The sequence below is a fragment of the Melospiza melodia genome, chromosome 4, assembly GCF_035770615.1.
Source record: "Melospiza melodia melodia isolate bMelMel2 chromosome 4, bMelMel2.pri, whole genome shotgun sequence".
In the NCBI taxonomy this organism is placed as follows: domain Eukaryota; kingdom Metazoa; phylum Chordata; class Aves; order Passeriformes; family Passerellidae; genus Melospiza; species Melospiza melodia.
Window position 1 is genome coordinate 39,972,797 of NC_086197.1, and position 14,162 is coordinate 39,986,958.

Genomic DNA, 14,162 nt, shown 5'->3' on the forward strand with positions numbered 1-14,162 from the left:
AACAAAAGTAAGCTGCCCCGCTTCTGGATGGCAGATTGCAGGAAACACTTGGTACTATCAAACCAGCCCAACTTGGGACTGGTGCCACCTTGGGTCTGGGAACCATCCTGCGTATCGTGGATTCTAAGGAGCCAGCCGGCCACTCCCAGCCACAGGCCCCCAAACACAAACAACGACGCTTTTCCCTGGAAAACAAAACTCGCCTGCCAACTTTTTGATGGCAGATTGCAGGAACCACTTGGTACTATCAAACCAGCCCAACTTGGCACTGGTGCCACCTTGGGTCTGGGAACCATGCTGCGTATCGTGGATTCTAAGGAGCCAGCTGGCCACTCCAGCTACAGGCCCGCAGACAAAAACAACGGCGCTTTTCCCTGGAAAACAAAACTCGCCTGCCGACTTTTTGATGGCAGATTGCAGGAGCCACTTGGTACTATGAAATCAGCCGAACATGGCACTGGTGCCACCATGGGTCTGGTCACCATCCTGCCTATCGTAGCTTTTCAGGAGCCAGCCGGTCACTCCCAGCCATAGGCCCCCTGACACAAATCTCGGCCCGTTTCCCTGGCAAACAAAAGTAAGCTGCCCCGCTTCTGGATGACAGATTGCAGGAGCCACTTTGCACCATCAAACCAGCCCGACTTGGCACTGGTGCCACCTTGGGTCTGGGAACCATCCTGCGTATCGTGGATTCTAAGCAGCCAGCCGGCCACTCCCAGCCACAGGCCCCCAAACACAAACAACGGCGCTTTTCCCTGGAAAATAAAAACTCGCCTGCCAAATTTTGACGGCAAATTGCAGGAGCCACTTGGTACTATCAAATCAGCCCAACTTGGCACTGGTGCCACCATGGGTCTGGTCACCATCCTGCCTATCGTAGCTTTTCAGGAGCCAGCCGCTCACTCCCAGCCATAGGCCCCCAGACAAATATCTCGGCCCGTTTCCCTGGCAAACAAAAGTAAGCTACCCCGCTTCTGGATGGCAGATTGCAGGAGCCACTTTGCACCATCAAACTAGCCCGTCTTGGCGCTGGTGCCACCTCTGGTCTGGGAACCATCCTGCGTATCGTGGATTCTAATTAGCCAGCCGGCCACTCCCTACCACAGGCCCCCAAACACAAACAACGGCGCTTTTCCCTGGAAAACAAAACTCGCCTACCAACTATTTGATGGCAGATTACAGGAGCCACTTGGTACTATCAAACCAGCCCAACTTGGCACTGGTGCCACCATGGGTCTGGTCACAATCCTGCCTATCGTAACTTTTCAGGAGCCAGCCGGTCACTCCCAGCCATAGGTCCCCAGTCACAAACCTCGGCCCGTTTCCCTGGCAAACAAAAGTAAGCTGCCCCGCTTCTGGATGGCAGATTGCAGGAGCCACTTTGTACTATCAAACCAGCCCGACTTGGCACTGGTGCCACCTCTGGTCTGGGACCCATCCTGCGTATCGTGGATTCTAAGGAGCCAGTCGGCCACGCCCAGCAACAGGCCCCCAAACACAAACAACGGCCCGTTTCCGTGGCAAACAAAAGTAAGCTGCCCCCTTTCTGGATGGCAGATTGCAGGAACCACTTGGCAGTATCAAAGCAGCACAACTTGGCACTGGTGGCACCTCTTGTCTGGTAACCATGCTGCGTATCGTGGTTTCTAAGGAGCCAGCCGGGCACTCCCAACCACAGGTCCCCAAACACAAACAATGGCGCTTTTCCCTGGAAAACAAAACTCGCCTGCCAACTTTTTGATGGCAGATTGCAGGAGCCACTTGGTACTATCAAACCAGCCCAACTTGGCACTGGTGCCACCATGGGTCTGGTCACCATCCTGCCTATCGTAGCTTTTCAGGAGCCAGCCGGTCACTCCCAGCCATAGGCCCCGAGACAGAAAGCCCGGCCCGTTTCCCTGGTAAACAAAAGTAAGCTGCCCCGCTTCTGGATGGCAGATTGCAGGAGCCACTTTGTACTATCAAACCAGCCCGACTTGGCACTGGTGCCACCTCTGGTCTGGGAACCATGCTGCGTATCGTGGATTTTAAGGAGCCAGTCGGCCACTCCCAGCCATACGCCTCCAAACACAAACAACGGTCCATTTCCCTGGCAAACAAAAGTAAGCTGCCCCGCTTCTGGATGTCAGATTGCAGGAACAACTTGTTGCCAAGTTGGGGTGGTTTGATAGTACCAAGTGGCTCCTGCAATCTGCCATCAAAAAGCTGGCAGGCGAGTTTTGTTTTCCAGGGAAAAGCGCCGTTGTTTGTGTTTGGGGGCCTGTGGCTGGGAGTGGCCGGCTGGCTCCTTAGAATCCACGATATGCAGGATTGTTCCCAGACCCAAGGTGGCACCAGTGCCAAGTCGGGCCGGTTTGATGTTGCAAAGTGGCTCCTGCAATCTGCCATCCAGACGCGGGGCAGCGGATTTTTGTTTCCATGAGAAATGGTCCGTGGTTTGTTTTTGGGGGTATATGGCTGGGCGTGGCCGGCTGGCTCCTTAAAAAGCTCGATATGCAGGATGGTTCCCTGACACAAGGTGGCACCAGTGCCACGTCGGGCGGTTTTCGTAGTACAAAGTGCGTCCTAAAATTTGCCATCCAGAAGAGGGGCAGTTGAGTTTTGTTTGCCAGAGAAAAGGGCCGTGGTTTGTTTTTGGGGGCATATGGCTGAGAGTGGCCGGCTGGCCCCTGAAAATCCACGATAGGCAGGATGGTTCCCAGACCAGAGGTGTCACCAGTGCCAAGTCGGGCTGGTTTGATAGTACTAAATAGCTCCTGCAATCTGCCATGCCGAAGCGGGGCAGCTTACTTTTGTTTGCCAGGGAAACGGGCCGAGGTTTGTGTCTGGGGGCCTATGGCTGGGAGTGACCGGCTGGCTCCTGAAAAGCTACGATAGGCAGGATGGTGACCAGACCCATGGTGGCACCAGTGCCAAGTTGGGCTGGTTTGATAGTACCAAGTGGCTCCGGCAATCTGCCATCAAAAAGTTGGCAGGCGAGTTTTGTTTTCCAGGGAAAAGCGCCGTTGTTTGTGTTTGGGGGCCTGTGGCTGGGAGTGGCCAGCTGGCTCCTTAGAACCCACGATACGCAGGATGGTTCCCAGACCAGAGGTGGCACCAGTGCCAAGTTGGGCTGGTTTGATGGTGCAAAGTGGCTCCTGCAATCTGCCATCCAGAAGCGGGGTAGCTTACTTTTGTTTGCCAGGGAAACGGGCCGAAATATTTGTCTAGGGGCCTCTGGCTGGGGGTGGCTGGCTGGCACCTGAAAAGCTACGATAGGCAGGATGGTGACCAGACCCATGGTGGCACCAGTGCCAAGTTGGGCTGGTTTGATAGTACCAAGTGGCTCCTGCAATCTGCCATCAAATGTTTGGCAGGCGAGTTTTGTTTTCCAGGGAAAAGCACCGTTGTTTTTGTTTTGGGGCCTGTGGCTGGGAGTGGCCAGCTGGCTCCTTAGAATCCACGATACGCAGGATGGTTCCCAGACCCAAGGTGGCACCAGTGCCAAGTCGGGCTGGTTTGTTAGTACCAAGTGGTTCCTGCAATCTGCCATCCAGAAGCGGGGCAGCTGAATTTTGTTTGCCAGAGAAAAAGGCTGTTGTTTGTGTTTCGGGGCCTGTGGCTGGCAGTGGACGGCTGGCTCCTGAAAATCCATGATACGCAGCATGGTTCCCAGACCCAAGGTGGCACCAGTGCCAAGTCGGGCTGGTTTGATACTACCAAGTGCGTCCTGCAATCTGCCATCCAGAAGCGGGGCAGCTTAATTTTGTTTGCCAGGGAAACGGGCCGTGGGTTTTGTATGGGGGCCTATGGCTGAGAGTGGCCGGCTGGCTCCTGAAAATCCACGCTAGGCAGCATGGTTCCCAGATGCAAGGTGGCACCAGTGCCAAGTCGGGCTGGTTTGATGGTGCAAAGTGGCTCCTGCAATCTGCCATCCAGAAGCGGGGCAGCTGATTTTTGTTTGCCAGAGAAAAATTCCGTGGATTGTTTTTGGGGGCATATTGCTGGGAGTGGCCGGCTGGCTCCTTAAAATGCTCGATACGCATGATGGTTCCCAGGCCCAAGGTGTCACCACTACCAAGTCGGCCTGCGGTTTTAGTATCAAGTTCATCTTGCAATTTGCCATCCAGAAGAGGGGCAGTTGAGTTTTGTTTGCCAGAGAAACGGGCCGAGGTTTCTGTTTGGGGACATATGGCTGAGAGTGGCCGGCTGGCCCCTGAATATCCACGATACACAGCATGGTTCCCAGATCCAAGGTGGCACCAGTGCCAAGTTGGGCTGGTTTGATAGTCCCAAGTGTCTCCTGCAATCTGCCATCCAGAAGCGGGGCAGCTTACTTTTGTTTGCCAGAGAAATAGGCCTAGGTTTTTGTCTGGGGGCCTGTGGCTAGGAGTGGCCGGCTGGCTCCTTAGAATCCACGATACGCAGGATGTTTCCCAGACCCAAGGTGGCACCAGTGCCAAGTCGGGCTGGTTTGATAGTACCAAGTGGCTCCTGCAAACTCCATCAAAATGTTGGCAGACGTGTTTTGTTTTCCAGGGAACAGCGCCGTTGATTTTGTTTGGGGACCTGTGGCTGGGAGTGGCCGGCTGGCTCCTTAGAATCCACGATACGCAGGATGGTTCCCAGACCCAAGGTGGCACCAGTGCCAAGTCGGGCTGGTTTGATTACACCAAGTGGCTCCTGCAATCTGCCATCCATAAGTGAGGCAGCTAAGTTTTGTTTGCCAGAAAAAAGGGCCGTGGTTTTTGTTGGGGGCCTGTGGCTGGGAGTAGCCGGCTGGCTCCTTAAAATCCACGATAGGCTGGATGGTTCCCAGACCCAAGGTGGCACCAGTGCCAAGTCGGGCTGGTTTGATAGCACCAAGTGGCTCCTGCAATCTGCCATCCAGAAGCGGTGCAGTTGAGTTTTGTTTGCCAGAGAAAAGGGCCGTGGGTTGTGTTTGGGGGCATATGGCTGGGAGTGGCCGGCTGTCTCATTAAAAAGATCGATACGCAGGATGGTTCCCAGACCCAAGGTGGCACCAGTGCCAAGTCGGGCTGTTTTTATAGTACCAAGTGCGTCCTGCAATTTGCCATCCAGAAGAGGGGCAGTGGAGTTTTGTTTGCCAGAGAATAGCGCCGTTGTTTGTGTTTGGGGGCTTGTGGCTGGGAGTGGCCAACTGGCGCCTTAGAATCTGTGTTACGCAGCATGGTTCCCAGACCAGAGGTGGCACCAGTGCCAAGTTGGGCTGGTTTGATAGTACCAAGTGGCTCCTGCAATCTGCCATCAAAAAGTTGTCAGGCGAGTTTTGTTTTCCAGGGAAAAGCGCCGTTGTTTGTATTTGGGGGCCTGTGGCTGGGAGTGGCCGGCTGGCTCCTTTGAACCCACAATACGCAGGATGGTTCCCAGACCCAAGGTGGCACCAGTGCCAAGTCGGGCTGGTTTGATACTACCAAGTGCGTCCTGCAATCTGCCATCCAGAAGCGGGGCAGCTTAATTTTGTTTGCCAGGGAAACGGGCCGTGGGTTTTGTTTGGGGGCCTATGGCTGAGAGTGGCCGGCTGGCTCCTGAAAATCCACGCTAGGCAGCATGGTTCCCAGATGCAAGGTGGCACCAGTGCCAAGTCGGGCTGGTTTGATGGTGCAAAGTGGCTCCTGCAATCTGCCATCCAGAAGCGGGGCAGCTGATTTTTGTTTGCCAGAGAAAAATTCCGTGGATTGTTTTTGGGGGCATATTGCTGGGAGTGGCCGGCTGGCTCCTTAAAATGCTCGATACGCATGATGGTTCCCAGGTCCAAGGTGTCACCACTACCAAGTCGGCCTGCGGTTTTAGTATCAAGTTCATCCTGCAATTTGCCATCCAGAAGAGGGGCAGTTGAGTTTTGTTTGCCAGAGAAACGGGCCGAGGTTTCTGTTTGGGGACATATGGCTGAGAGTGGCCGGCTGGCCCCTGAATATCCACGATACACAGCATGGTTCCCAGATCCAAGGTGGCACCAGTGCCAAGTTGGGCTGGTTTGATAGTACCAAGTGTCTCCTGCAATCTGCCATCCAGAAGCGGGGCAGCTTACTTTTGTTTGCCAGAGAAATAGGCCTTGGTTTTTGTCTGGGGGCCTGTGGCTAGGAGTGGCCGGCTGGCTCCTAAGAATCCACGATACGCAGGATGTTTCCCAGACCCAAGGTGGCACCAGTGCCAAGTCGGGCTGGTTTGATAGTACCAAGTGGCTCCTGCAAACTCCATCAAAAAGTTGGCAGGCGTGTTTTGTTTTCCAGGGAACAGCGCCGTTGATTTTGTTTGGGGGCCTGTGGCTGGGAGTGGCCGGCTGGCTCCTTAGAATCCACGATACGCAGGATGGTTCCCAGACCCAAGGTGGCACCAGTGCCAAGTCGGGCTGGTTTGATTACACCAAGTGGCTCCTGCAATCTGCCATCCAGAAGTGAGGCAGCTAAGTTTTGTTTGCCAGAAAAAAGGGCCGTGGTTTTTGTTGGGGGCCTGTGGCTGGGAGTGGCCGGCTGGCTCCTTAGAATCCACCATACGCAGGATGGTTCCCAGACCCAAGGTGGCACCAGTGCCAAGTCGGGCTGGTTTGATAGTACCAAGTGGCTCCTGCAATCTGCCATCCAGAAGCGGTGCAGTTGAGTTTTGTTTGCCAGAGAAAAGGGCCGTGGGTTGTGTTTGGGGGCATATGGCTGGGAGTGGCCGGCTGTCTCATTAAAAAGATCGATACGCAGGATGGTTCCCAGACCCAAGGTGGCACCAGTGCCAAGTCGGGCTGTTTTTATAGTACCAAGTGCGTCCTGCAATTTGCCATCCAGAAGAGGGGCAGTGGAGTTTTGTTTGCCAGAGAATAGCGCCGTTGTTTGTGTTTGGGAGCTTGTGGCTGGGAGTGGCCGACTGGCGCCGTAGAATCTGTGTTGCGCAGCATGGTTCCCAGACCAGAGGTGGCACCAGTGCCAAGTTGGGCTGGTTTGATAGTACCAAGTGGCTCCTGCAATCTGCCATCCAGAAGCGGGGCAGCTTACTTTTGTTTGCCAGGGAAACGGGCCGAGGTTTGTGACTGGGGACCTATGGCTGGGAGTGACCGGCTGGCTCCTGAAAAGCTACAATAGGCAGGATGGTGACCAGACCCATGGTGGCACCAGTGCCAAGTTGGGCTGGTTTGATAGTACCAAGTGGCTCCTGCAATCTGCCATCAAAAAGTTGTCAGGCGAGTTTTGTTTTCCAGGGAAAAGCGCCGTTGTTTGTATTTGGGGTCCTGTGGCTGGGAGTGGCCGGCTGGCTCCTTTGAACCCACAATACGCAGGATGGTTCCCAGACCCAAGGTGGCACCAGTGCCAAGTCGGGCTGGTTTGATACTACCAAGTGGTTCCTGCAATCTGCCATCCAGAAGCGGGGCAGCTTAATTTTGTTTGCCAGGGAAACGGGCCGTGGGTTTTGTTTGGGGGCCTATGGCTGAGAGTGGCCGGCTGGCTCCTGAAAATCCACGCTAGGCAGCATGGTTCCCAGATGCAAGGTGGCACCAGTGCCAAGTCGGGCTGGTTTGATGGTGCAAAGTGGCTCCTGCAATCTGCCATCCAGAAGCGGGGCAGTTGAGTTTTGTTTGCCAGAGAAACGGGCCGAGGTTTCTGTTTGGGGACATATGGCTGAGAGTGGCCGGCTGGCCCCTGAATATCCACGATACACAGCATGGTTCCCAGATCCAAGGTGGCACCAGTGCCAAGTTGGGCTGGTTTGATAGTGCCAAGTGTCTCCTGCAATCTGCCATCCAGAAGCGGGGCAGCTTACTTTTGTTTGCCAGAGAAATAGGCCTAGGTTTTTGTCTGGGGGCCTGTGGCTAGGAGTGGCCGGCTGGCTCCTAAGAATCCACGATACGCAGGATGTTTCCCAGACCCAAGGTGGCACCAGTGCCAAGTCGGGCTGGTTTGATAGTACCAAGTGGCTCCTGCAAACTCCATCAAAATGTTGGCAGGCGTGTTTTGTTTTCCAGGGAACAGCGCCGTTGATTTTGTTTGGGGGCCTGTGGCTGGGAGTGGCCGGCTGGCTCCTTAGAATCCACGATACGCAGGATGGTTCCCAGACCCAAGGTGACACCAGTGCCAAGTCGGGCTGGTTTGATTACACCAAGTGGCTCCTGCAATCTGCCATCCAGAAGTGAGGCAGCTAAGTTTTGTTTGCCAGAAAAAAGGGCCGTGGTTTTTGTTGGGGGCCTGTGGCTGGGAGTGGCCGGCTGGCTCCTTAGAATCCACCATACGCAGGATGGTTCCCAGACCCAAGGTGGCACCAGTGCCAAGTCGGGCTGTTTTTATAGTACCAAGTGCGTCCTGCAATTTGCCATCCAGAAGAGGGGCAGTGGAGTTTTGTTTGCCAGAGAATAGCGCCGTTGTTTGTGTTTGGGAGCTTGTGGCTGGGAGTGGCCGACTGGCGCCGTAGAATCTGTGTTGCGCAGCATGGTTCCCAGACCAGAGGTGGCACCAGTGCCAAGTTGGGCTGGTTTGATAGTACCAAGTGGCTCCTGCAATCTGCCATCCAGAAGCGGGGCAGCTTACTTTTGTTTGCCAGGGAAACGGGCCGAGCTTTGTGACTGGGGACCTATGGCTGGGAGTGACCGGCTGGCTCCTGAAAAGCTACAATAGGCAGGATGGTGACCAGACCCATGGTGGCACCAGTGCCAAGTTGGGCTGGTTTGATAGTACCAAGTGGCTCCTGCAATCTGCCATCAAAAAGTTGTCAGGCGAGTTTTGTTTTCCAGGGAAAAGCGCTGTTGTTTGTATTTGGGGGCCTGTGGCTGGGAGTGGCCGGCTGGCTCCTTTGAACCCACAATACGCAGGATGGTTCCCAGACCCAAGGTGGCACCAGTGCCAAGTCGGGCTGGTTTGATACTACCAAGTGGTTCCTGCAATCTGCCATCCAGAAGCGGGGCAGCTTAATTTTGTTTGCCAGGGAAACGGGCCGTGGGTTTTGTTTGGGGGCCTATGGCTGAGAGTGGCCGGCTGGCTCCTGAAAATCCACGCTAGGCAGCATGGTTCCCAGATGCAAGGTGGCACCAGTGCCAAGTCGGGCTGGTTTGATGGTGCAAAGTGGCTCCTGCAATCTGCCATCCAGAAGCGGGGCAGTTGAGTTTTGTTTGCCAGAGAAACGGGCCGAGGTTTCTGTTTGGGGACATATGGCTGAGAGTGGCCGGCTGGCCCCTGAATATCCACGATACACAGCATGGTTCCCAGATCCAAGGTGGCACCAGTGCCAAGTTGGGCTGGTTTGATAGTGCCAAGTGTCTCCTGCAATCTGCCATCCAGAAGCGGGGCAGCTTACTTTTGTTTGCCAGAGAAATAGGCCTAGGTTTTTGTCTGGGGGCCTGTGGCTAGGAGTGGCCGGCTGGCTCCTAAGAATCCACGATACGCAGGATGTTTCCCAGACCCAAGGTGGCACCAGTGCCAAGTCGGGCTGGTTTGATAGTACCAAGTGGCTCCTGCAAACTCCATCAAAATGTTGGCAGGCGTGTTTTGTTTTCCAGGGAACAGCGCCGTTGATTTTGTTTGGGGGCCTGTGGCTGGGAGTGGCCGGCTGGCTCCTTAGAATCCACGATACGCAGGATGGTTCCCAGACCCAAGGTGGCACCAGTGCCAAGTCGGGCTGGTTTGATTACACCAAGTGGCTCCTGCAATCTGCCATCCAGAAGTGAGGCAGCTAAGTTTTGTTTGCCAGAAAAAAGGGCCGTGGTTTTTGTTGGGGGCCTGTGGCTGGGAGTGGCCGGCTGGCTCCTTAGAATCCACCATACGCAGGATGGTTCCCAGACCCAAGGTGGCACCAGTGCCAAGTCGGGCTGGTTTGATAGTCCCAAGTGGCTCCTGCAATCTGCCATTCAGAAGCGGGGCAGCTGAGTTTTGTTTGCCAGGGAAATGGGCCGTTGTTTGTGTTTGGGGGCCTGTGGCTGGGAGTGTTCGGCTGGTTCCTGATTATGTACGATACGCAGGATTGTTCCCAGACCCAAGGTGGCACCAGTGCCAAGTCGGGCTGGTTTGATGGTGCAAAGTGGCTCCTGCAATCTGCCATCCAGACGCGGGGCAGCGGATTTTTGTTTCCATGAGAAATGGTCCGTGGTTTGTTTTTGGGGGTATATGGCTGGGCCTGGCCGGCTGGCTCCTTAAAAAGCTCGATATGCAGGATGGTTCCCTGACACAAGGTGGCACCAGTGCCACGTCGGGCGGTTTTCGTAGTACAAAGTGCGTCCTAAAATTTGCCATCCAGAAGAGGGGCAGTTGAGTTTTGTTTGCCAGAGAAAAGGTCCGTGGTTTGTTTTTGGGGGCATATGGCTGAGAGTGGCTGGGTGGCCCCTGAAAATCCACGATACACAGGATGGTTCCCAGATCCAAGGTGGCACCTGTGCCAAGTCGGGCTGATTTGATAGTACTAAGTAGCTCCTGCAATCTGCCATCCAGAAGCGGGGCAGCTTACTTTTGTTTGCCAGGGAAACGGGCCGAGGTTTGTGTTTGGGGGCCTATGGCTGAGAGTGACCGGCTGGCTCCTGAAAAGCTACAATAGGCAGGATGGTGACCAGACCCATGGTGGCACCAGTGCCAAGTTGGGCTGGTTTGATAGTACCAAGTGGTTCCTGCAATCTGCCATCCAGAAGCAGGGCAGCTGAGTTTTGTTTGCCAGAGAAAAGGGCCTTGGTTTGTGTTTGGGGGCATATGGCTGGGTGTGGCCAGCTGGCTCCTTAAAATGCACGATATGCAACATGGCTCCCAGACCCAAGGTGGCACCAGTGCCAAGTTGGGCTGGTTTGATAGTACCAAGTGGCTCCTGCAATCTTCCATGATCACGTGGAGAAATACTTTCTGGTTTCAGCCTCATGCTCTTTCTTCTCTCCCTCAACTTCTCTATCACCTCTCATCTGGTTCACATGCGCTGTCTTCAAGGTCCACAGGCTACTTTTCACAGAATCTTCTGGCCTGATGAAGTAAGAATGATGAATAGAACAGAGCTGGGATCTATTTTCCAGTTTGGATAAAATGCATTCTGCACACAAATCCAAGGAGAACGGGCTGCCCCGATGCCCAGAAAATCTTTCACTCCTGCTAGTGTTCTACGTCAACCGCAACTTAGTCTGAAAGAAAAGCTTTTTCTCTGAGAGCATCTGAGAGGTTTGCATGAAGCACTGATATCTGACATATGCAATTTTGAATAGGAGAGGAAAAAGAAAATGGCAAGGAGTTTTTAATTTTAGTGGTTTCAATTTTAATTTCCGTGCACTTTTTCAAAACTTGTCAGCTCAAATGCCCATCAACATCTTTTAGTCATCTGTAAGTCAGTATTCATATAAAATGTGCTTCAAATCCAAAGAATTTCAAATTTGCACTCCAAGCTTCTATGCCTAGATTTATGATTTCCTACACATATTAGATGAAAGGAAGGCCTTTTTTACTGTGGGAGTGCTGGAACACTGGAACAGGTTGCCCAGAGAAGTTGTGGGTGTCCCATCCCTGAAAGTATTCAAGGTCACCTTGGACGGGGCTTGGAGCAGCAACAAAGGAGAAGCTTGATGGTAGAGAAACAAAGTCGGACTATAGAAGAAACTCGGATTGAAGTATAGGATCAAGTTTTCTCTCAGCTCTTGGGGTAAATTCAAAGTTGTACAAAATGACATTTATCTGTGCTATTCACTACTGTAACAGAAAGTTTCATGAAAACTGTACAGAAGATAGTAAATTTTAAAAGAGATAAGAATTACAGCATAAAATCCATGGGATAGGTTACAACATGAGACACTCTCTAAGAGAAAATCTCTTTGTTTCAGCACTTCATCGGGGTAAGATTTCATGAAGTGCCAAAGAAGGCGGCAAAATATCATTCGGGACATTATTTACTGGAATTCAGCCTGGCCATTAGTAGGAACTGCCTTTGAACATATCATGTAGATATACCACACACACTTTCCCTTCACTGAAAAATTACTGTTTACAACAAATAAGCAATTGACGATCAAAATTGATTGAAAGCATCTTAAACATGTCAAGTATTTCATTGTAGATGATCTGTGATCCAAATGCTTCTTCCACCTTCGAGAGGGACAGAAGAATTCTTCCATATCATGATGGTTTAAAATTGTATCAACCAATGTTTTCTGCTGAAAAGATATCATCTATTTTTTTCTATTTTTGGAAGAAAATATTCCTAGACATACAACAGGTGAGAACTAAGTAATTTTAAAGAAACAAATGAAATGAAAATATTCTGTAAATAGAATGAAATGAAAAGCTGTGTTTTAAATAGGAGCTAAATATTAAACAGAATTTTTGTACCAGGCATTTGAATTACTGCACCAGCTCTTTTGCCCATCAAGAGAGGCATTTAGCATTTCAGTCTTTTCCAAGGTGTTCATGATCTGCTATGCTGATCTCTGTGTGTGCCTAGGTGTGTGTGGAGGGGGGGGCATATGAAGGGGAGTGTGTATGTTTGCTTTACAATTGTTGTGGCAGATTCATGCCTCAGCTCCACATTTTGTTTTAAAAAGGTCACACCGAGTGGATATGAAGTTTACTATCAACAAGAGATCGATTCCCAAATCATCCATTTGACTCTCCCTTATAAATCATGTGCTTTGTTGCATATTTTATCAAATATACTTTCAAGCCAGATGGAGGAAGGAGGATGTGGGAATCCCTCCACCATCTTGCAACTTTTATGTAAGTAGGTTTTCAAGAAAATCATCATTTCTCTTTTAAATATGTCTGGAACAGGCATGATGGTAGTGTCAACCTGTTGGAGTTTTTGTTGCTGGAAGAAGTTGTACAAAAGGATTGGTTTTTACATTGACCAGTTACTGAATCAAGCGCAGGAATACATTGGAAATTTAGCTGGGGGTTCCTTTTCCCAGCAGACTACTTCTAGAACGAGCTTGTACACTGAAGCTGACTCTTTTGCTCTCTTTTTGTTTCTTTCCTATTTTCTTGGCTTCTTTGCCACTATCTAGACAATTTTGGAACTTTGTTCCCAACTAAAATGGTTTCAATAGTCTGATTGTGATCATACATTTTTACAAGGAATTTTTAAAATCTTTCCTCGAGTCCAGAAAGTCAAGGACTTAGATCTTTTTCTTCCCTTATCAATATTGCCATGAAATTGATAAATAAAGACCAACTCTTTATTTTTGTTTTTAACCCACGTAGATAATTCCCATCCATTAATCCATTTTGTGGACCAATAGCTGCCATTCTGATGGAAGCTGTCACTTCTTAACAATAGGCATTCTGTGACTATGTTGACTGCACTTTGGGTGAAGATCCTAACTGGTCTTAGATATACATAGGGAGAAATTTGCTCAGCCAGTGTCAGTCTTAAGCATGCGTATCAGAAGATCTTTCTAGAGCTGGGAATTTTCCCATGAAAGGGATTCAGTTAGGGAAGAGACACTTGTGCCAGAGTTTTACATTCTTCTTGAACACTGCTTAAGGAACTTAGATGCCATGTCCATTTGGATCTCTGTCTGCACAGAACTTTGTCATGCCAGCGCTTTGAAATGCATCTTGAAGAGAATTCACTAGCACAGAATGAAAGAGAGTGGAAGGGGTTGGTGGGGCTAACCAGGCCCAACCCCCCTGCCTAAACCAGGATACCTAGAGCCTCTTGCCCAGGATTCTATCTGGGTGTACTTTTAATGTCTTCAAAGATCCAGGCTCCACAATCTTTCTGGGCAGTCTGTGCCGTGGTTCAGTCACCCTGACAGTAAAGAAACATTTACTGATGTTCAAAGGCAATCTCCTGTATTTCAGTGTGTGCCCACTGCCTCTTGTCTTTTCCCTCAGCATCACTGAAAAGACACTGATTCCCTCCCCTTTGCACTATTGCTTCCATATGTATGTGTGATGCCATGTAGAGGTATGTCAAAAACCTCCCTGAAGCCCAGGCAGATAATATTCCCTTCATCTACCAGTCAAGTTGATTCATCAGAGGAGTTTAAAGTGATGTTCAGCATGAAATTCCCCTGAAAAATCATGCTAACTACATTATTTGGTCATCTGTCATGTGCCTGGCAAGGATTTCCAGGAAGAGCTGCTTCATCAACTTCCTGGGGATAAAAAAGAGGCTGGCTGGTTTGTACTATGGCGAGTCCTCTTAATTGCCTTTTTTGAAGATGGGTGTCATTTGCCAACATCCACTCTTTAGCTCCTCTTCTAATCTACACCTCGGCAAAAAGCTTTTCC